At 34.7% G+C, this 24247-nt stretch overlaps 1 protein-coding gene across 17 annotated transcripts in view; it reads right to left on the bottom strand.

Moving 5' to 3' along the window:
- MGAT4C (MGAT4 family member C) overlaps positions 1–24247 on the bottom strand; it is a 617011-nt gene that overhangs the window by 55126 nt on the left and 537638 nt on the right. For 4 of the 17 annotated variants that reach the window (XM_058673688.1, XM_058673685.1, XM_058673694.1 and 1 more), the window contains one exon: positions 16126–16222. The exons of the other annotated variants lie outside the window; for them this stretch is intronic. The gene's annotated coding sequence lies outside the window, so the exon portion shown is untranslated. The remainder of the gene's footprint in view (positions 1–16125; positions 16223–24247) is intronic. 17 annotated transcript variants of the gene reach the window in all.

The raw sequence follows: 24247 nt of genomic DNA on the forward strand, positions 1-24247 counted from the left end.
TATTAAAATTATTAGTAAGTTATGACTACAAAGCCTTCAACTAATATTTGCCATTCTGATTTAAAAAATATTGGTAAAAAAGCTTACATATTTTCAGAAATGTGTTATTTGGAAACTATAGAGAAAATTTTATGACAAGGAAATATGAAAGAAATTTTGTTTCTGTATGATAATAAATTTTAGTGTGATATCAGTTTTATAAGCTACATTGATTTTAAAATAAATCTAGACTTTTTCCTAGTGATAGAATGTTACATTTGCTTAATTTGTAATTTTTATATCATTGCTTTAAATAGGTCATTTATTTCACGGTCATTTATTTCACATATTTCAATTTTTAAGTTGAAATAATAAAATCTCAAATTTACGTGAAAGGTAAGTTAGAAGTGAAAATAGAGAGCCAGTGAATTCCCTCATGTTGTTAAAAAAAAAGTTTTTAAGAGTAAGTAACTAAGTAAAATTATCCAGCAATACACCTGAAATAAGTTTATAGAAAATAATTTATTTTATAAAACTAGTGTACAGTAACAACTAGCAGCCACTTTACTCAGGCAGAGTGTGCTTTTGAATGACTGCTTCTCTTTAAAAACAACCCTGTGCTCCAATTGTATGTGCTCCATTTCCATTTCATGTAGAATGAGTGAGGAAGACAAGCAGTCGAGCAAACAAACAGCAGGCTGATTAGGAGCCAGGGCTAGAAAAAAAGACTTGATGCATACAGGAAAATCAAGATCTCAAAGATACTTAAGTTGAGTGGCAACTATTGTTTAAAACACTACAGATATTAGTATAATAACTCATCAAAATAATTGTATGAAATAATTACAGATTTTACAGATGAGACCAGAGGGCTAAGTGATTTTCCCAGTGTTATAGAGTGGTAAATACTATTTTCCTGCTCACAAGCAGAAGCAGGCTAAGACACTAATTCTACAAAAAAAGGCACCTGAATCAAACACACTCATACTTTTTCAAAAAAATGTCTGGATTTCTCTTAGTACTGTGTTTTTGTTTTCCAATTACACTACAAAAATTATCGGATAAATCCAATCTTTTTCTGATCATCAATGTGAAATTGAAAACAGCAGAAATAAAAGATAGCATAAATAAAACATAAAATATTTAAATACATTTATGGTGTACAAAATGTATTTTCACAATTACATTTCTAGTTAGATACACAGAGATAAACACACACTTTTTGTTTTTTCAGCTTATATTTTGTAAACAACAAAACAAAGGGTAATTGAAAGAATGTTTAGACAGGTGTATAGAAAGATTGGATGAATAAATAATTAGTTAGATACATACATGATGAGGAAGTGGGGTAAATTTATAAACAAAAAAATACAATTAGAATTATTACTACTGTTATCTTCCTTTTTTTCTTGTGTAATTAGATTTATGAGAATGACACATTTCTTAGATCCTCACCTAAAGTTTTCTTCTTTGGAGAGAAATATGTGAGATTCCTTAATCTCTATTTGATGTTCCATAGGATTAAAGATATTTTGATTTGGAATATTTAAGCACCTGGGAGAAGTAGAAGCTACATTTTCATTAGCCCAGGTAACACTTTCTTCAAAAACACTTCCACAGAAATTATTTTCAAAAGTCAACCAACAATTTTGCTTATGAGGGCTCTAAGGATTAATCATAGACATTAAGATAACTGCAGAGGATCCCGGCGATGTGGCCTAGTGGCTAAAGTCCTCGCCTTGCATGTGCCAGGATTCCATGTGTGTGCTGTTTCATGTTCCAGCTGCTCTACTTCCCATCCAGCTCCCTGCTTGTGACCTGGGAAAGCAGTGGAGGACGGCCCAAAGCCTGGGGACCCTGCACTCACGTGGGAGACACAAAAGAAGTTCCTGGCTCCTGGCTTTGGATCAGCTCAGCTTCAGCCATTGCAGTCATTTGGGGAGTGAACCAGCAGATGGAAGATCTTTCTGTCTGTCTCTCTTCTCTGCAAATCTTACTTTCCAATAGAAATAAATGCATCTTTATAAAAAATTATTCTTTAAAAAAGGAAAATTACAGAGAATATTTTTATACTTAAACAACAATACATAATTCCATAAAATCCTTGCTTTATTTTGCTTTATGCCTTACTGATTTTGACATACTATTCAGTAATTGGAGATACAATAGCAATTATAAGTCATTTCAAAACTTGTAGATGACTGGCATGAGCAGAATATTTTGAAATGTGTTTTTTGACATTTATTTTAAAATAACATATAAATCATTTTACTAAATAATGAAAAAAAGGTTTGGATTAAATAAGAATACTTTTTAGCTTCTCTTCAGCTGACTAAACCATACCCAAGTAAAGGGTAGGATATTATCAATCCACCAGTCCTTGAGCTAATCATGATTCTACTTAGACTTCCTCACTCCTGTTTCTGCCAATATATCCTATAGCAAAACAGTGAGGTATGAATTTTAACAGTTCTCCTAAAGCAGTCTTCCTGAAAATGATTTCCCAATTGACATGAAGATATCAAATTGAACAACACATTGCAAACACACCTGAAAGATAGTTTATAATTCTCTCAGTAACAGTGACAGAGCAAGGATTTTGTGAGGGATTTTGTAAAGCACATTCCCTGATGGTTAAGTTTGTAAAATCCTGATGAAATATTGGCATGCATGTTGTCTTTAGTTTGGTATCTCTTTAAAGTTTGGAAGTTATTTTTGGAGTTGAAAAATCTCTTGTGTTAATTTTATTAATAATATCTTACTTAAATTTCTTTTTCCAATTAGTCATTGAGAAGAGTAAAGCTGAAAAAGGTAGATGCTATAAGATGGAATTAGGTTAACAAGAAACACAAAGAGTTACGAGGCACTATTTACTCTTTGAAAAGAGATGAACTTGAGAACAGTGGTATGAACAGATGGACTACCCTGGCTGACAGGTGTAGTAGTTTTATACTGAATGTCCGGCTAAATACCAGCATAGACATGTAGTCTTTTTTTCTCTCTTTTTTTTCAACTGTATTGGAACAGAGGGTTCACCCAAGGAAATAAAGAAACACAAACAACCTTAGTATCTCTCACAGTTATAAAACTGGATATGGCCGACCTCAAGGCCAAATGAGTAAATTCTATTTGACTTATTCAGAGTTGTTGGAGCAGCCCTTGATGGTGGCCCATAAAATCAAAGGAGTTAAGACTAAATATAATATTCAGAATTCACTTCCTTAAAATATCTAAAGATTCTTAATGAATGTTGTAAAATAGCATCATGTAGTATGAACTTGTCTTAAGGAAAGATGAGGTTGGAGTGAGCATTAAGATCCATATTCAGCAAGAAAAATGAGATATTCTTTGATAATTACCTTGCAAACACTCCCCATACTCAGAATCTACAAAGTTATATATACGGATCTATATATGATATGCACCATAATGACAAACATATTTGCATTTTACAAATAGAAATATTTAAATATTAATAAATAGACTAGTCAGTGTCAATTACAGTTTCAACTCACTGTCACTGAGATTATGCTATTTAATGGAATGGGTAACTCTTTATTAGTTCTGTCTGTCTCTCTCTCTCTCTCACACACACACAAACACACCATAAATTCAACCGATATTAAGAAACCAGAGTTACATGTCCAGTGCTGAAAAAATGGTGGGTGGTTGGAGATATATAGTCTATTCTAAAACTAGCAGGGAGAAAATATTCAAATTAATGTATTTCCTAATAAAGCAAGTTTCCCAGTTTGAGTATGATTAAAAACACAATTATGTTTTCTTTATTGTTGTAAAGTATCTTTGGATAACATAATTAAAGTCTTTAATTTTTTAGAATAAGTTTATTCTATCTTCAGGAAAATATCTTTTTTAAAAAGAAATTATATATTAAATCATGGGTATAAATATTGCATAAGTTTTTTAAGCATCCTAGTTAAAATTAAAAATATATATAAAAAGTGAATGACATTTAGTTTTTGTGAACAGGGAAATCAGCATTGTTTTTCTCTGATCTAACTAATAATGGACAGAATGCTTTACGTAACACAATTTTAGCACGCTGGGTCTGAGAAAACAGATTCAACTATTTTGCAATGAAAGGGACAATTTTGAAATATAAATAAAATAGAAGACATTTGGAAAGTTTCTGGTAATGGAATATGCTCCAAAAGTGTTTCCCTATGGCCTGCAAATGTTAGGGACCAATCATGAAAGTGTTATTATTATTATTCATTATTTGTTATGATGACTTTTGGGACAAAAAAGCATAATCAAAGTGACTTTGTATTCTTCTGGACAGAAAATAAGGGTGTCTTATTTTTAAATTTCTTACAGAGGCAGATAATTATAATATTTTACTTAATTTGATAACTTTTTATCATGAATCCATTCTGGAGCGGTTGGGAATTAGTGTACATCTAGCACAACTGAGAATGCTAGGAAACAATACTAATAAAGCTTTTGGCACATAAAATGCAAAACGTTATTACCATAATTGAATGTAAACTGGGGGTTGACTCTTTGCTGTTTGTAATATTGGTGTGATTGTCGTTTGTACATTGACTCCTCAAGGATCCAGTTGGCAATTTGTAGAAAAAAACAGAGCATGATCAATCAAATTTCAAAAAGAAAACAAATATATTCAAAACAAATAATGGCCAATTGTCTTGACAAAGCTCCTTGTTGCCCCAAAGCTTCATGTTGCTGAGTGCTGGCATTGTCTCATTGGATGAAGCCCAGAGGGTAGACAGTTGAAATGCTTGCTTAAAGTCTTCATTAAGAAGTCTACTTTGTGAAGCCTCCATGGAGATTGGAAACATTATTTTCCTCATTATACTTTGCACAGTGCACTGTCTGAGGACCCCTTGCACACTGGGAGCTGGATGGGAACTGGGGCCAAGGGGATTAGAACCAGTGCCCATATGGGATGCTGGCTCATTCAAGGTGAGGACTTTAGCTGCTAGGCTATCACTCTGAGCCCAACATTAAGTTTTTATAACAGTGTGTACATTCTTCCTAGTCAGGATTTTGTTTGCCTCAAATCAACTCCCCATTCTTCACCCTTAGTCATTTCTTCACAAGTACCTGCATTCAGCTCACACCAACCCAAGAATCCTCCACAACTCACCATTTGAAGATTACACATAAAATCACAGTGATATAAGTGAAGATGGGCTACTAACAATTACTACCAATTGTCATATTGCAATGAATTCAACTATATAATAAATCAGACATGTACAATGTCTCAATCAAAATATCCTAGACTGCACTCTAATATTCTTTGTCAAGTCTTCTTCAGTGAGATTACCATCTCACTATCTGATTCTTAGCTTTCTTTCATATTAAAAAAAGATTTCTTTCCATTATAAATTATGAATGACATGAATCTCCAGAGACTAAAGTTAGCAAGTTTTAAAAAGAGAATTATCTCAAACCTACCCAGGGTCCATGTCTCCCAAGAATAATCTAGAAAGGGATGCTTAGTTCCTTGTGGAGAAATTAAACTCATGTTGAACAAAGATATAGGTTATCTATGGATGCTAAAGAGCAGAGTGCAAGGGAGGGTTCCCAGGTACATGCTCTGAACTATGTTCATTACCGGTATATTAATAAAGATTATCTTTGCACTGAAGCTGCCAAAAGTCCCTGACAGGGGTCAATGTTGTGGTGTAGCAAGTGAAACCTCTGCATGCAAAGCAAACAGCCCTTATAGGACAACCTGTTCCAGTTTTGCCCATTCTGCTTCTGATGCAGCTCCCTGTTCACATGCCTTGGAAGCCCATGGACAATGACCAAAGTGCATGTGGCCCCTTCATCCATATGGGAGGTTAAGACTGAGTTCCAGGATCCTGGCTTCAGACTGGCCAAGCCCTGGTCATTGAGGCTATTTAGGAAGTCAAATGGTGGATGGAAGATTCTTACTTTCTCTGACTCTGCGTATCCCTACACCCAGTCTCTCTGTTGAAAATGAATAAATGTGTATAAAACAAAACAAGAAATAGTTACTGATGTTTAACAGTTTAAGCTTTTTAAAAATATTGTTTATTTATGTATTTGTTTGAAAATCAGAATTAGAGAGAAACAGGAGCATTAGAGAAAGAGAGATCTTCCATTCCCCAGTTCATTCCAAAGGTGTCCATAATGTCTGGGGTTAGGCCAGGCAAAGCCAGCAATAAGGAGCTTCACCCAGGTCTTGCTTGTGGATGTTAGGGGCCCCGTCATAATTAAGCTGCTATTCCTAGTCCATTAGCAGGGAGTTAGAACAGAAGTGTGGCAGCTGGGACTTGAAGAAGTGTCCATATAAGATGCTTTACCTGCTAGATCACAATGCTGACTCAAGAAGCCAGCACTTTTATTGGGGAAGATAAGAAGTTCTACATAAACAAGTACATTGTAGGACAGCGTCAAGTAGTGATAAGCTTAATGCATAAAAATAATTAGGAGAAAAAGTTAGAATCTGTTAAAAATAAGGGACACGTATTTAAGATGGTCAGAAAATACCTCTACAAGAAGTAAGGAAGTACCATGTAAAATCTAGAGAGTGTATCATTCTTTCTCAGTGAAAGTAGATGTATATTCCTGAGACAGGAGCTTGGATGGTTTGACAATGGTTAACATCACAGTAACCTGAGTAGAATAGGTTTCTCTGAGGGAGATACTAGGAAAATCATACAAAATATGCATACGAACTGGGTCCAATAGATGGTGATTAAAAAGAAACTTAATCAGGATAATTAAAAATACCATCCAATTATTCTGTTAGTAAAGCCATAAGAGAGTGTAAGATGAAATGTGTTCCTCTCACAATTTCTCTTCTTAAACATATAAATTCCAACATGTAACTATCCATTTGAAATTTAGAGTAAGTAGTCAAAGACAAACATGGTTTCAGAACTAAATTGTGACAACTTAGAATTGTATCCACTTTTCTGTATTAATTGTGAAATACTACACAATGTGATTATTTTCCTATTTATAAAAGTTGCACTAATTTTCTGTTCTTGATCATACTGACAAAATAACATTACATGTTTTATCTTACTTCGTTAATACAAATTTTTCTTAAATATCTTTAGTCATTTCACATTTCTGTTAACATTGTATGTTTTGAACTTTTCCCATTTCAATTTTTATTGTTTTTTTAGACTTACATACTGTATTTCATTTATGATCTATTTTGAAGCTTTACTATTTCTAGTATATGATTATCTATAAGTGTACCAGTGTAATAGATAATGATGAATACATTTTTATTATAATGTTTACTTTGTTTTTTATCTTCTATGACTTCAAACCTTCAAATTAGTACCAATATTGAAAGAGTTCTATGAGTCATTGTCTTGTCCCCAGTTTTAAAATAGGGAATTCTAAGTTTTAAGTTTCATACATTTTTCTGCTGATTTCTACTGAATACCCTTATTCATGTCATAGTTTATGTTTTTAGTGTTAATGCATAGTTTAGTCTCTTTAGAGAAAAGAATAGAAACAGTAATCCAATAAAATTATAAATGATAAGTTGTATATTCAGTACAAAATTCTCAAACAGAAAGTCTAACCTAAGGATCAAACAGCAAAAATATGTCAAGCATGTGTTAGATTCAAGTTAACTTTAGGATTCATATGTTCGGGTCCGGCGGCATGGCCTAGCGGCTAAGGTCCTCGCCTTGAAAGCCCCGGGATCCCATGTGGGCGCCGGTTCTAGTCCCGGCAGCTCCACTTCCCATCCAGCTCCCTGCTTGTGGCCTGGGAAGGCGGTTGGGGACGGCCTAAGGCTTTGGGACCCTGCACCCGCGTGGGAGACCCGGAGGAGGTTCCAGGTTCCCGGCTTCGGATCGACGCGCACCGGCCCGTTGAGGCTCACTTGGGGAATGAATCATCGGATGGAGGATCTTCCTCTCTGTCTCTCCTCCTCTGTGTATATCTGGCTGTAATAAAATAAATAAATCTTTAAAAAAAAAAGATTCATATGTTCATTTGAATGTCAGAATTAACACAGAGAGAGAGAGAGAGAGAGAGAGAAATCTCCCATCTGCTGATTCACTTCCTAAGTGACTGCATCAGCCAGAACTGGGATGGATTGAAGACAGAAGCCAGGATCTTCCTCCGGTCTTTCATGTGTACAGGAAAAAAAGACTGGCAGCCATCATCTGCCACTTTCTTAAGTGCATTAGTAGGGACCTGGGTTGGAAGTAGAAAGGCTGGGAACTGAACTGTCACCCATATAGATGTCTGGCATCACAGGCAGTGACTTCAACCACTATACCGCAACACTGGCCCCTGGATTTAGCTTTTTTATTTTCATCACAGATTGTTCATATCATCCTCATATACACTGTTTGAATTTTTAATTTTTTGAACTTTTAATTATTAAACTGTTCTCAAAAGTCTCACTGTGTTTATTGATTTAACAAACTATGTACACCTATGTACACCTAAAATATTTTTAAAATGTATTTCTTGGTAGTTTGTGCTATAAAATAATTCTTTTTTTAAATTTTAAACTTTTATCTTTAAATATCATCATACATAATTAAAGTTAAATTTTTCTTAGCATTAATTAAAAATTGCTTTTATCATTTTACCTGACATGTTTCTTCCTAGCAAATCTTACTGTTATACTCATTCACCTAAAAACCAAATTTATATGTTATAAGTCAACAATTTCTTTTCATAAGCAATATAGTTGAATTCATTCCTGGGATAACATGTATTTGAGCATATATTTATAATTTCCCATTTCTTAATTTAAGGTTTATAGATTATTTATTTGAAAATTAATGAAAGAGATAGATGGATAGATAATAGATTGAGAGAGGGAGAGAGTCAGTTCTCTCCCTAAATGGAGGCAGCATGAGGTGGGTCAGGATGAATTTAACAGTCAGGGATTCCCTGTCAGTCTCCAGTGTGGGTGGTAGGGACCAGAATGTCCGAGCCATCATCTGCTGCCTCCCAGGGCAAACATCAAGAAAAGCAAATAGGAAGTTGAGTAGCTGGGACTTGAACTAGGCACTTTGATATAACATGAGGGTATCCCAAACATTGATGCAACCACTTTGTCAAATACCCATGCCTTAAAATTTCCTATCTTGACTTATCTCTATAGTTACTACTGCTTAACCATAATATTCTCCTCAACTTAAAATAGAGACCAAAATTTTTGAATACTTTAACATCATTGCTTTATAAAAAAAAAAAAACTCTACCACCGTGCAATATTAGTATTAGTTTGCTTTTGTTTGAATGCAACAGGCTGTCAGATAAGTATCACACAACCACTCAAGAATGACATACTGTATGAATTCTGAGTCCTCCACAGTATTCCTAATTTTTGCCCCAAGTTTAAATATAAATGGTTCAGTTTAGATAGCTACTAGTTTAGATGTACACTTTCTTTTATCTTTTTAAAACAGTTGACTTGTGAATTTCAATATTATTCATGGGTAATAAGTCCTTGGTTATCTTAGAGATTTCTAAACATGAAACTCTATTCAAAATTCTTCTTGAAATCCCAAAGTCATAATATTTTTAGAATTGTCCTCCAGCATCATTAGACAGATCAAATTTGCTTATATTTTCTGAGAATAATGAGTCTGTACATGGGATGCATTATTGGATTCTTCTTCAGTATATTCTTCTCATCCGAATAGCCAAAAAAGTATTGTTTTTCAGAAGAAAAAAAATACAGAGGAAAGTGTCAATCAGCTTGCTTACTTGATGCAATGACCTATATGAAAAAGTAAAACTGACCATCCCATGTTCTGTAAAATAACCACATGAACTACCAAACGGAATAAGAAAAAATAGGGCAGAAGGAAAATGGGGAAAAATTAAGTTTTTGTGCCCAGCAAAGAAATTCTGATACTTGGTGGAGCTTGTAAGGCAAAAAAAAAAAAAATAATAAACAAACAAACAAAAAAACACTTCATGCATGTTACAATACAGTTTCAGGAACATAGTGACACATTTCCATCTGCCAGTGTTCCCCTCCTATCCTCCTCCTTACAGAGATATTTATCCTTTACAAAAGATTTCTTTGAGGAGCAGTTCTACAGATAAAGAGACGCAGATATCTTTCACATGCTGGTTCACTCTGCACATGACCACAAGAGTGGAAACTGGTTTGATCTGCAGCCAGAATCCAAGACCTTCTGCTAGGTCTCCCACATGGTTCTAGGAGTCCAAAGACTTAGACCATCTTTTGCTGCTATCCCAGTCACAATATTGGGGAGCTATCTGGGAAGTGGAACAGCTGAGATGTGAACTAGTGCCCATATAGCAGGCTAACATTGCAGGCAGTGGCTTAACCTACTATGCCACAGCACCAATCCCAACAAAACAAAACATACAGGAAAATATTTTGCCTAGTGGTGAAGATGTTGGTTAAGACATCTGTGTCCCCAGTTTGAATGCCTGGGTTCAATGCCCAAATCAGGCTTGTGCCTCTAAGTCTTCTGCTGGCGGAAACCCTGAGGAGAGTAGATCATGGCCCAAGTAACTGGGTTTTTGCCATGAGTCCAACTTGACCCAGCCATGGCTATTGTGGGTCTCTAATGGAATTAACTCATGAATGGAATCTCTGTTTCTGTATCTTTGCATCTCAAAGAAATAAAAATTAAATGGCAGGTATTTGACTGAGCAATTGTGATGTCCAACTTCCTCACATCATAGTGTTTGGATTTGAGGCTCCCAGTTCTAGCTTTCAGCTAATGCACATCCTGAGAGGCAAGAAATGATGGCTCATGTGCTTGAGTTCTAGCTGCTCATGCCATCCATCTCAACTTCCCATGTTTGGCCTTGCTCAGATCTGGTTGTGGGCTCGTGGGATGTGGGTGAGTGGATGAAAACTTTCTGCCTACGTTCTGTCACACTCTAAAATAACTGATAGAAAGAAAAGGAAAGAAAAAGAAAGAAAAGAAAAAAGTGAATTTGTCAGGAAAGGAAGAACAAAGACAGTAGCACTGGGTAACAACTACTTACTGAGAATCGAGTAAATGAAACAGAAACTTGAAACTTCAATATGTAATTGCTGTGATTTCTGAACATGAAAATTGTGATGGATTATTAACAATTTCTTCCCCACTGGCTCCAGATATTAGCACTACTGTGAAGATCCTCTGAATATTTTTGTTTTATATGGAACATCAATGCATTTTTATAGCACTAGGCAAATGCAAAAGAAAGCAAAGCATAAAATGGCTAATCAAGCAGGAGAATCTGAAACATGAATGACAATATTCAGAGAACATCAGGCAAATAAAAAACTGTGAGCTCCAAGAAACACTGAGTGATTGAACGTCGTTGCTTTATAATACATCGTTTATTTAAGCCATTCTACTGACAAGTTACTTAAATACAGAATTGCACACGAAAATGAAATGCTGTTCCTTGACACAAAAGTATGTCTGTGTATCTCTCTTGACTTGATAGAGAGCCCTTGAAGTGTATCATAACATCTCAATTCTACCACTGAAGCATCACTGCAAGTGCCTGCCTCTGGCATTCAGCAGACAAAGACAGAAGGAGAGGAACTCACCTGCCCTTTATCTAATAACAACTCCCAGGAGAGAGGCCCACAGGCATGCTCCCTGCTACCACAGAAAGAATTAGAAACTCTATTTTCTTCTTTAACTCCATTGTGTGTTGTAAAGAGTGTAGTTGTTTTTTTGTCATCCTACGTAAACCTTGGTCTTTCAGCCTTCTCTGATATACGTGGCAAGTTAGAAATGCCTACAAAATATCAGCGAGTTTTATTATTATTCTATTATTATTTCAAAGCATGACTCTCCCAAATAACTTTGTGTACACACACACACACACACACACACACATGTCATGCTACTCTGCCTAACACAAAATCAGTGACTACAAGCTACAAAATAGTGTTTAAATTTCAGTTAATCTGCATCAGTTAACACCACATTCTTGCACATTCCACTAGCTACATGATTAAATGGATAATAATCGTGTAGCTAGTTGGAACACAGTGGGCAGAAGGGCGGACACAAATCATCATGAATTTATATTTTCAATTTCACCAAACCTTAAGTTACAGGTGATCATTTGAATAAGTTTCCCAAGATGAAGCTTACAATTACTGATAGAAATATGGAAAAGTCTGAAATACTATTATTGTTATTATTACCACTGGAGATTTATAACAAAATATGTGTGCCCTACATATTTAAGGAATTTAAACTTTAACCGACAGGGACTTAATTTAAGTTCACAGTTCATTTTGGTTACAATTTTGAGTTGAAAGAAGACTTTGCCTTTAAAATTCAACCTAAATTGTTACCTCAAAAGTTGGACCCATTTTCTCTATATGGCTCTGTTTATTTTAATGGAGCCTTAAGTGTCCACAGGGTCAAGAATATAAGTAGTTATGACAAGAACACCCTATCCAGGAAGCACAGGATGGAGCTAAAGAGCTCAACATTTAAAGCTGTCTCTCCGATCACTCTTTTAAATGCCTGTCATACTTAACTCTATACATACTGTCCCTTATAATACGATGCCAGAATGAAATTCATGTTTTCCTTTTAAAATAACCTGAACTGTCTTCTCGCCTTCAAAGCCTCTTCTCTTATTATTAAATCTATGCTTTAATCTCATCAGTACGCATATTGATTTTATGCTGCTACTGTATAACTAAAGCTCCTATTTTTAAATATATTTTGTTTGACTTTCTTGATTATACATAAGCAAATCTTTCTCTTTATCCAGGATTATACTTAATTCCTTCACCAGTTGCTTCTACAGCATTCTTTCCTCTCTGACTGACCTCTGAAGATTTCCATAGACACTCCTCATTCAATATCTATTTTTCTATGTCTTTCAAATATGTTTCGTACAACTGCCCATATGGAAAACAAATATGGATCCATTTAATTTTTCATAAACCATTAATCAGTTTGTAGTCTATTATATGAAATAGCTTTGCTATGTCCTCTAAATTACATACATTCACTCCTAGCAAAGGACTTAGAGTGTGTAGATCATACTCAATAAAGACATTAGAGACATTGTAGGGTAAATAACCCTTGGATCATTAAGTCAAGTCTCTGAAACATTGGATATGTTTGCATACAATCTAATTATCAAATTTAATCCTCCAAGAATTCACTAAGAGATTGTTCAAAATTATGCAATGGACAGAATAAGAAAAAGTAGTCATTTATTGATGTAACTCAGAGTTTTAAAAAAACGTGAATTATCAAGGAAGAAACAAATTTGGTAATGTAATATGTATAAAACTGAAAGAGGAGAAAAAGGATGAAAAGTCATACTGGCTAAGAAATACTAAATATAATAAGCCCACAGAAAGAACTCTAATGTGAGCATACTAAGATTTATGATAAAAATATTAACTGAGAAAAATCAGTAAATAAATTATTTAAAAGCATTCTTGAATGGATGAAAGAGAAGTTACTATGCACCTACCTTTCCCCATTCCTCAACCCTCTCCACCCTAATCAATGGTCCTCATCGGTGTGCATCCTTGTTAACTATGTAAACAACATCAAAACTTCAAAGAAGGGCAGAAAATAAAGTGGTTTTGGAAAGTGAAAAAATAAGTTCTAAGTCGAATGCCTCTTGTTATGAATAATGCTAAGTGTATTGTACGAATATTTAAAGTTTATATTCGAAATGTGCAATAGTAGCAACATGAAAGGAAGGACAACACGTGTAAGTTGCATACAAGTTAATCCGACTTGACTGGTCACTTGTTTGCCATACACCACCACACAGATTTTAGAATAGCAACAAAGTTGTCATCATGGACATTATTATTTGAAGACTTTCTAAAGCTTATTATTTTAAATATCATCAGACAAGAGATTTTTTTTTTTGGTTTGTGTGTGTGTGTGTTTTGCATTTTAAAAATAACACTGACATGAAACTCTTGAACTTGCTAATATTGGTTGACTTCCACAAAAATGCATACTGAGAGTTACAATAGTAAAAGAATATGTATGAGAATGCTTCAAAAATTTGAGAGGTAACGTACTTTACAGAACACTTCCATTAGGTGACACTTTTTAAAAAGTTGTGCACAGTTGTTTCCATACTCCTCGTTGTCTAGGAACTTTTTGGACACCTCTGATATGTCTACAACACTTTAATTGCCATAGATCCATGTACTTCAACACTTAATGGGTCAAAAATACCTAGCATTTAAATGAGGTAGATGCTTTTGAAACAAGCCAACTGCTTTTATTACTAAGATTAATTTTATGAAAAAATTTATTCAAAGGTAGTTACTGCAATAATGGAAAACCCCAGATATATTTATATAAGAAAAATTCACTGCCATGAATTGCTGGCGGTACATATTATATTATCGCATATTCCCTGAAATGATTTTTTTCCCTTTATTTTGGCTTTTCTACCAGATACTTTCTCATTTCTAAGATAATCATAATTAGAATTCTGGTAAAATGGAGGTCAGTAACCTGTCATTTGACAAATCCTAATGGAAGAAACACTTGCCAAAATACATTTAATATCAGTTAATAGACTTTTCCTACATTTTAAAATCTCTGTATTTAGAAAAAACATTTCCTAAGGGAAGATTTTCTATGGATAAGTCATGCTATATGTAATATATAAACTAAATTTTATGATATCAACTAAGAAATGAAAATATCCCCATGAAATAATTAAAATAACCTGTTCCTTGACCTTCATTTCTCTTTTTTATGAGGCTTCATAATTTTTCTCTTCCAATATGCTTAATGTCTAGCCTATGAGAATTGAGGGTTTTTTGTTGTTGTTGTTGTTTTGCTTTGTTTTATTATCAGTATGGGTCTGTCTAAAATTATCTGACCACACAGTATAAGGGGAATTTTGATGCAACTACATGAAAGTTGACATTAAGTAGGAGATTGAGGCAAGTTTAATTGAGTGCCAATGGATGCAGTCACAACACACCTGGACATCGCATTCATTTTGTGCACTGCTGCACTGAGTCTAGCTAACACTTTGTGTGGAGGGTCAGAATGCAGGGCTACACGAAATGCTTTCTTTCATGTTACTCTTCCTATTACAATGTAGATGATCTATTAAGCAATGATCTCTTGTTTATTTCATGTCCCTGCATACCAATTTCTTCACAACTTACAGATCTTTTAAAATATAGGAATTTCTCTAGATCATAAACATTCATATACATACATACATGTGTGTATATGAATATACACATGTAGAACATGTTGGTGCTTTCAATTTTATTATATATATTAATTCTTCTGATTGATTAAAATTATTTCACATATTTGTGTGAAATGTGATGAACATTTTATATTATAATGGGAAACAAATATTTACTCCAAATGAGAAATATTTCCTATAAGTTAAACATTTTTTATAGAAAAGTAATGCATGCCCATGTTAAGGAAATATACACACTAAAATGTTTTATTCAACAGATAAGTTTTCTTCTCATCTGAAACCATTTTTAGAATATATTAGCTTTTACTGGAATTCAATACTTCTTAAGTATTATTCAACTATATTTTATATAAGGGTGTATACCCAAATTTTCTATTTATAGATATGTTTTCCATTTGTGTCAATGGTCCATTTACTTATTAGAAAATATTTTTATGGCTATGCTTGCTTATCAAGATGTATACAAGTTGGCAACATTCACAAGAACACTGTATTTTCCATTTTATGGTTTTTATTCTGTGTCTGTAAAGCTAACAAAAAATAAAATTGTATTTCATCAGGGGCTTTAATATTCCTTAAGAGCATTATTTCTAGTTACCTCATGGTTTTGCTGAATCTTATATACCTCTTAATTTGAAGGGTTTTTTTGGTCATTTACTTCTAAAGAGTTTGTTACCATATTTATCTACACTTACACACATGGGTTTAGTTAGAAAAAAAATCACTATTAAATTTTTATATTGTGTATATTTTGGTCTATTCCATTTTGTTAAGCTCTACTTCTGATTTTTAATTTCATGTTATCAATTTGAGATACAAAAAGCTGGGAAGAGAAAGACACAGAGTGATACAGTGAGAGAGGGAGAAAAAGAGGCAGAGAGAATAAACTTCCACTGCTGATTTGTGCCTCAAATACTAGTTATCAATAGTGGGGGCTGAGAAAGGTGGTGAAAGAGAGGCAGGCCAAACCTCTGAGTCCAGCAGCAATCCGTTTGCTAAGTAGGTGGTAGGGATCAAACTACTGAGTCATCAATGGATGCATTCCAAGGTGCACATCAACAAGGAGCTGAAATCAGAAGCACAAATGTGACTGAACTCCAGGCCTCAAATATTATATTACATTTTAAAATAATTTGAGCCCGGCAAGGTATAACAGTGGCTAAAATCCCTGCATTGCATTTTGGTATCCCATATGGGCATCGGTTCTAATTTATCTGCCCTTCTTCCCATCCACCTCTCTGCTTGTGGCCTGGGAAAGCAGTGGAGGACGGATGAAATCTTTGGGACCCTGTACTTGCGTGGTAGACCAAGAGAAGGCTCCTGTCTCCTGGCTTCAGATTGGGACAGCACTGGTGTTGTGGTCACTTAAGGAGTGAGTCAACAGACTCCTCCTCTCTGTATATCTGACTTTCCAATAAAAATAAATAAATCCTTGAAAAAATAATTTATGTGTATGTGTACCAATTTGAAAGGAAGGAGATGGGGATTACGAAGAGACAGAGAATGAAAGAGAAATCTTGCATCTATTGTTTAATTCCCCAATTGCCTACCAACTGCCAGGCTGGTTCTATTCAGAAACCAAGGGACTGGCATTCCATGTGTGTCTCATGCTGATTTCAGGGACCAAAGAACTTGCTGCCTACTGGTAAGCACATTAGCAAGATGCTGGAATCAGGAGTGGTGGCTAAAACTCCATTCTAGTAACTCCATGACTGGATGCAGGAGTCCCAAGTAAAGGCTTAATTCCCTGTACCACAGTAGTTTCCCACAGTTTTCAGTCATTTATTCCTTCCTATTCCTGTTTACCTTTACCAAATTTTCAAGGTTTGATCAAGAATTCCTAGGTAACTTTTCCTCTGCCTGAATAATTTAGGATTTCTATAACTAATTGGTATTCTTCTGATACTTCTAAAATAAAGTGTTCGAAGGAGATTTTACAGAACATTCATAGACATTTACTATCTTTAGACTATTTCCCAGAATGACAAGTCCTCTTCTGCTCCACGCCTCTGCACTGCAGTGACTGCCACCCATTTTCACGTTGATGTGTCTCATAACTTCTGTTAAATTTAAATTTTCAATGTTGAGGCAGTTAATTTGACACATAAGAATGACTTTCTACTTTTGCCACAACTGATAAACACAAATATGTATCAATTAAAATTTGGATTATAGTAAGACTTTAGCATTATATCAAGTATACTATTCTTAACTATGTAAGATACAATGTGGTTACTCCCAAACATGGTTAAAGAAAATTTTAAATTTTTTATACTTATTTCCTGCCTTCCTAATAGGGAAATTTGTGACATACCTAATTGTAAGATGATCTCAAATATTTCTGCTGGAAATTATAGCATTCAAAGAATTATCACTAAAGTAGTTATAATTATTGACCTAGAACTTTTTCACTGCTAAAGTTATTTTTTATTCACTTGATAACTATGAAGTAGCAAATTATTTTAGATTTTTATTCTTCACTAAAATACCTTTTTGTTCATAAATTTGTTGAATATTTAATAAATGTCTACATGGTCATTGTTACTCTAAGAGGTTTCTGCTGCCTTCAGGATGCTTAAACTTTGTGAAATAAAGGACAGGAAGAAGAAGAGTTTATTAACAGTTTGGGACATCAATGAAAAAAGTCAAGTTACCACCGTTAGTTATGAAGGGGTTAGTCTTAAATGAATCTGAACAATGGAGAGAATCCTTTAACAGAGTGAAAATGTAGAAAGCAATGTTTGAACTACAACAGAGGACATTGAAACTTTTAGTCCATTTTCACGACTATGATTAAATACATGCCTATTTTATAATGACAATAAGTTTATTGAACTAACAGTTTGGAGGCTAAAAAATGGATTGTGGGTCAGCAATGGTTAGGCCTGTGGAGATCTGATCTTGATGACAGTGCATGCAAGAGAAAAAGATCTCAACTCCACACATGAAGGAAAGGAGAGTGAATGGGTCAACTGGCTTCTTTTATTAACTATATTTTCCTGCTAAGTAATTCAGGGTCCCATGAGAACAATCTGAATTCCTTCCTCAATGAACGAGGTATTCCCAATTAGGCCTTACCTTCTAACAATCTTGCCATATGCTATGTTGCCATACTCAAGACCAAGCCTTCCTTCAGCTTGTGAGCCCATTGGAGAACATATCACAAGCAATTCATAGCAAGGTCTTTCTAGGTAAGTGTGTTGACATAAACAGGAAATATTTGGAGATAGGAGGGAAAACTCCATTATTTTTATGTAGAAAACAATCTTCTAATTTCCTTTATAAACTTGGATATGGCTAAATAGGCGTAGCCTTGGTTTGAGACAATATTGTCAAAACGACTGCACCTGTTAGGTTAAATCACAGTGGGTACTTACTTCAATGTTAACTATTTGGGAAGCAAATATTTCCCCTACAATAAAAGAGGCATTTGGTTTAAGAATGTACTGGCATAAAAGAGGTGTAGAAATGTCTAGAAAATAGCAAATAGAACCTTGTCACTCTACCAACTGACTACAGATATAATAGGAGTATGTGTGCACACCAGTTCAAAGCTGCACATTACAAGCTTTAGTCTTTAAGCACTAAAATTAATAGAATAAACATCTTAAATCCCATATAAAAAATCCTCCTGCTGAATTTCCTACATCCAACAATATTTGTCCTGATATTATAGGTCCTGAAAACCTGCCACTGGAAAGAATGCTGTTTTTAACTAGAAAAATGTGCTGTCAGCTGTCCTAGTTAATCATAAGTGATGGACAATAGATTCAAAATATTTATGAGTATTTAATATCTTTTATATAACTTTAAATATCTTTAATGACTATACTCAATTAAAATAGACAAGATAAATGCAAGAAGAGCCAAATTTGGAGGTAAATTTGAACAAAAAATATGCAGCATGAATAAGAAGCATGATCACAGATAAGATAATGGAATGAGGGTATAGTTTTGTTGTGACAATATATTAAAATATCTTCAGTGATTAAGGGGACTGGTAAAGTAAATAATATGCAACATAGGGCCCAGCGCGGTGGCCTAGCAGCTAAAGTCCTCGCTTTGAATGCGCCAGGATCCCATATGGGCACCAGTTCCAATCCCAGCAGTTCCACTTCCCATCCAGCTCCCTGCTTGTAGCCTGGGAAAGCAGTCAAGGACGGCCCAAAGCCTTGGGACCCCGCACTCACATGGGAGACCTGGAAGAACTCCTTGCTTCAGGCTTTGGATTGGCGCAGCACTGTCCGTTGTGGTCACTTGGGGAATGAATCATTGGACAGAAGATCTTCCTCTCTGTCTCTCCTCCTCTCTGTATATCTCTGACTTTGCAATAAAAAAAAAACAAATCTTTAAAAAAATAATATGCAACATTGATGACATGTATTTTCTTAGTTGCTTTAAATACTTGTGTTTCCCTGAGTAACATTAATTTAGCTTAATTAGTTGGTGTAATTTTTATGCAACATTGATGACATGTATTTTCCTAGTTACTTTAAATACTTGTGTTTCCCAGAGTAACATTAATTTAGCTTAATTAGTTGGTGTAATTTTTTTTAAGATTTATATATTTTTATTAAAAAGTCAGATATACAGAGAGGAGGAGAGACAGAGAGGAAGATCTTCCGTCCGATGATTCACTCCCCAAGTGAGTGCAACGCCCGGTGCTGCGCTGATCCGAAGCCAGGAACCAGGAACCTCTTCCTACAGGTCTCCCATGCGGGTGCAGCATCCTAAAGCTTTGGGCCGTCCTTGACTGCTTTCCCAGGCCACAAGCAGGGAGCCGGATGGGAAGTGGAGCTGCCAGGATTAGAACTGGCGACCACATGGGATCCCGGCATGCTCAAGGCGAGGACTTTAACTGCTAGGGCACCTCGCCGGGCCCAGTTGGTGTAATTTTAAAGTTCTCTCTGATAGAAGGCAAATTTCATGCAAACTATAAGGTCAATAGGCTTTCAATACTCTTTTTGCTGCATTTCATGGCTTTTGATATGTTTGTTTTCATTTTCATTTTTTCAAAATATTTTATTTTCTTTTATTAAATTCTTCACTGACTCACAGGACATACAGTGGCCTCTTCAAGAAGGTTATTTATTTGCTTTTCATTTCTTCAGCAACACATTGGTCATACAGTAGCATGTTATTTAACATTACGTTGTTGCAAAATTTAAACTTTCTTCCTGTTGATTTTGTTTTATGTCTTTTCATTTAAGGGAATGTATAGTAACTGTGTAATAGAAACTATCATATCCAGATGTGAAGATACAATGCAATATGCATCTTTACTTCCAAATCCTAAATGGATTCCCAGTGAAACTGCTAAATATATCTTGACAATAGGATGCTGGACTCTCTGCCATTGTCCATACCCACAATGCCAAGATATACTTAAATAGCAGAATGATAGTTATGAAGGACTATACTTTTGTAATAAGTATAGTGTAATAAGTAAGGAGAAATCAGCTAGGGGGAGGGACTTTGGGCAAGGGGTAAGGGAAATCACAGAACCTATGGAATTGTATTAATTTAAAAAAACAAATTAAATTGAAAATAAACAAAATTTAAAAAGAACAAGAAATAAAAAAGCATGCAATTAGTCTAGTAAAAACCAAACAACAAATCCCAGAATACATTTACCTTTTTGAGCAATTTTGAAAGAAAATCAAAAGCAACATCTTTTTAAAATTAAAATTAATAGATAATTTCAATAGTATAATATTTGAATATTGCAGAGTTAACTGAGGTACTTTCTGCCCTTTGAGCACATTACTTTCAGAACAAATAGATGAAAAGAGATACTTCTAAGATACTATTAGCTAACCTAGAAGACATACATAGGATTTCCTCAATAAAGAATGGTGAGAAATACACTAATACAATGATTCTTAGCAATTTTACACAACAATCTGTTTTAAGAATTGAATGGTTATGATACTCCAAGATCTAATACTCCACACTTTAATATTTATTATTTTTATACTTTTATATTGTTTTATTTAGGCTAGCCGTTTAAATGTAAAATATTTCACATTTTCTGGAACATGCAATCAGCAAACAGAAAAGCTGCCATAAACATGAAATATTTCACATTTTCTTATCTTAAGTACATTAATTTTTAAAAGGACATGAATTAGCATTTTGAAAGTAAGTGTCAACTTTTTTTTAAAGTGCAAGGTGCTTGGGAGATAAAGAGAATAAGAATCTTTTATCATCAGCATTTTTCCCAGCGCCTGTAGCAGGTAGGGCTGGCTCAGGTTGAAGCCAGGAACCAGAAACCCCATACAGGTCTCCTATGTGAGCAGCTGGAATCCAAAAACCTAGCGCATTATCTGCTGGCTCTGATTCATGTTAGCAAGCAGAAGAGTTGGGATTGAGATAGTCAGGATTTAATTGGTACATCAGCACGGAATATAGTTCTTCAACTGATGCTTGAATAAAGAAAATGAGGTTTACATACACTGCAGAATAGTACTCAGCCATTAAAAACAGTAACATCTTGTCTTTTGCAACTAAATGGGAATCATTATGCTTAGTGAAATCAGCCAGCCCCCAAAAGACAGATATCATATTTTTACCCTAGAGTACACCTAGAGTACAAAAACTATAATCTTTACGAGATTGCTATCCTGAGATTTGATTATCATCGCCAACCTTTGTCTATATTTCTGAGGAAGAGTATGGTTCTATTTTTTGTACTTTATTTCTGTTGATACCTTTACTCAGTGGAGTATGTATTTTGCGATTGGGAAGTTAAATGAAAAGATGCCATTGTAAAAATTAGGGGGAAAAGGGGGTGGGTAGGGGAAGATGGAGGGTATGTGGGAAGTCTGGACAGACGGGAGGATGGGGTAGCGGTGTTTCTACGCTCTCAAATAATTACTTACTTTATACAGATATAAAAACAAAATAAAACAAAACAAAATTTCAGAAAAGACAAGAGAAAAATAAAGGGGAGTATGGCCATCCCAAGTGATGGTTTAACTCACTATCCCACAATGCCTACCTCACATTCATTTTAAGTACATAATATACTTTTCATTTTTAGGAAAAATAATACACATTTCAACTATATTTTGCACTTTGAAGCACTCACCATTGTCTATACTGTTCCCGGGTTCTGACAGCTATAGTTGATATATCAAAAGACCGGGATAATATATATAACCACCATGAGAATAAATCACATGGTTGACTAAATGATAGCCACAAAAAAAATGCCCATGCTCTAAGACCTGGACACCTGTAACTTTACTTTATGTGTAAAAAAATCCAAAATGAATAATACCTCACCTGGCAACAAATACCATTAAGGATCATTAGAGGATAAACCTGAGATTACGGGATGTGCTAAATGCAATCACTGTATCACCATACCTTTCAGAGAAAAAAAAAGTTTTGAGATAAGTAAGCACACTGAGAAGAACACATGAGCATACACAAAGAACAGGCAATGAAGCTACAGAGGAGAAGATTCGAGGGCAACCACAAATCAAAGACTGTCAACAGTTACTAAAAGTGGAAGAGATGGAGAAGTCTCCATGAGAGTCCTCTGTAGACTGCTTGACCTCGCTGCTATACTGATTGTCAAATTTCTAGTCTCCAGAATTATAAAACTCTGCTATTTCAAGTCACAGGTTTACACTAGTTTATTCTAAATGTGTATCACCTTATGTCCATACTTTTAACTCAAGATAACATCTTTCAATAAAATAAAAATGAGATGAGGAGGAGACATCTGACCCACTTACTCTATACCATGCCACTTACACTATTATGTTAGTTTATATTAGTGTGTCTATTCTAAGCTGAGACCATCAAATGGTTAAAATGTAAACATGCATTTACAGTTCTACCAAGGCCAGAAGATGATTAACATTTACATGGACCCTATGTTTTTACAACTTATACTGGACAAAACAGTAATTATTCAAGCAAAATTGAAACTTGAGGTAAGGTACCCATTGAAAATAAAGTCTCATTATCCAAAATAACTCAATTTCTATAGAGTAGGAGATGGGTGAAAAACCACAGGTTTAACCAGCTGTAAGAGAAATGTTACTTTAATACTTAATATTAGTATCTTTAGTACTGTTTCATAATATTCTCAAAAAGAAATATTCATGTTTCAGAATACGAAATTATAAGTGTGCTTAAAATTAAAATGAGCTGTGCTTGTTGAATAGAAGAGCATGTAATAATAAGGCATATTTTTGGAATTTAAAGAAGTGTTGCCATCAATGGAAACTTTTTGTGCTGCAAATTTCTTTTATTATTATCATTATTATTATTATTATTTCATTTTATGATGCAGTTTCAAAGGCGCTGGAATTCCCCCAACTCCTCCCGAAGCCCTCCCCTCATTTTGAATTCCTCCATATTGCTACAGTAGTACAGTTCATAACCAGTCATGATTCCTTCATTACGGGCATGGACCACGCAGAATGTCCAGGTTCTTATTGTCCAGATAAATTCAACAGTTTCATTGGGAGACCATCCTTGGTCTGAAAGTGGAGCTGGCAGAATATCATCCCCTCCAATGAAAAGCCACTACACAACTTCAACAACAGGAAGAAACATGGAAATTAACATCATCATGAAGTTAATTGACATGGTATTGAGTGACCAATATGTTAGAAAACATAAGTTCTTAACCACATCCTGTAACTACTTCATTGACATCTCAATTTTTGTTTGTATACACTAAAATTAATTAACATTGACTAACTAAAACCTAGCAAACTTTTTTTTTCTTTTCAAATTTATGGAAAACCTGGTCTTTACAGTCTATAAATGTTTCTGCGTTCATCCACACTTAACAGGTTTCACCCTTCCTCCTATCATCTGTCTTTGCTGCTAATATGTCACTGAGAGAAGCAGGAGAGAAATGGACTTGATTACAAAGGGCTTGACACCTTATTTCAATTTCCTTTTTCATGAAAAATTCCTATGTAAATGCAGATAATGCAATGTACTGAATAAATCACAAGAAGGCATTTATTAAATTACATCAATCTTTCACTGACACTGTCCCATGTTTGACCTAAGGGGTAGATAGCTTTATGTATTTGATGAATGATACTTTTAAGATTTAAGA

This window comes from Ochotona princeps, chromosome 15, assembly GCF_030435755.1.
Source record: "Ochotona princeps isolate mOchPri1 chromosome 15, mOchPri1.hap1, whole genome shotgun sequence".
NCBI lineage: Eukaryota > Metazoa > Chordata > Mammalia > Lagomorpha > Ochotonidae > Ochotona > Ochotona princeps.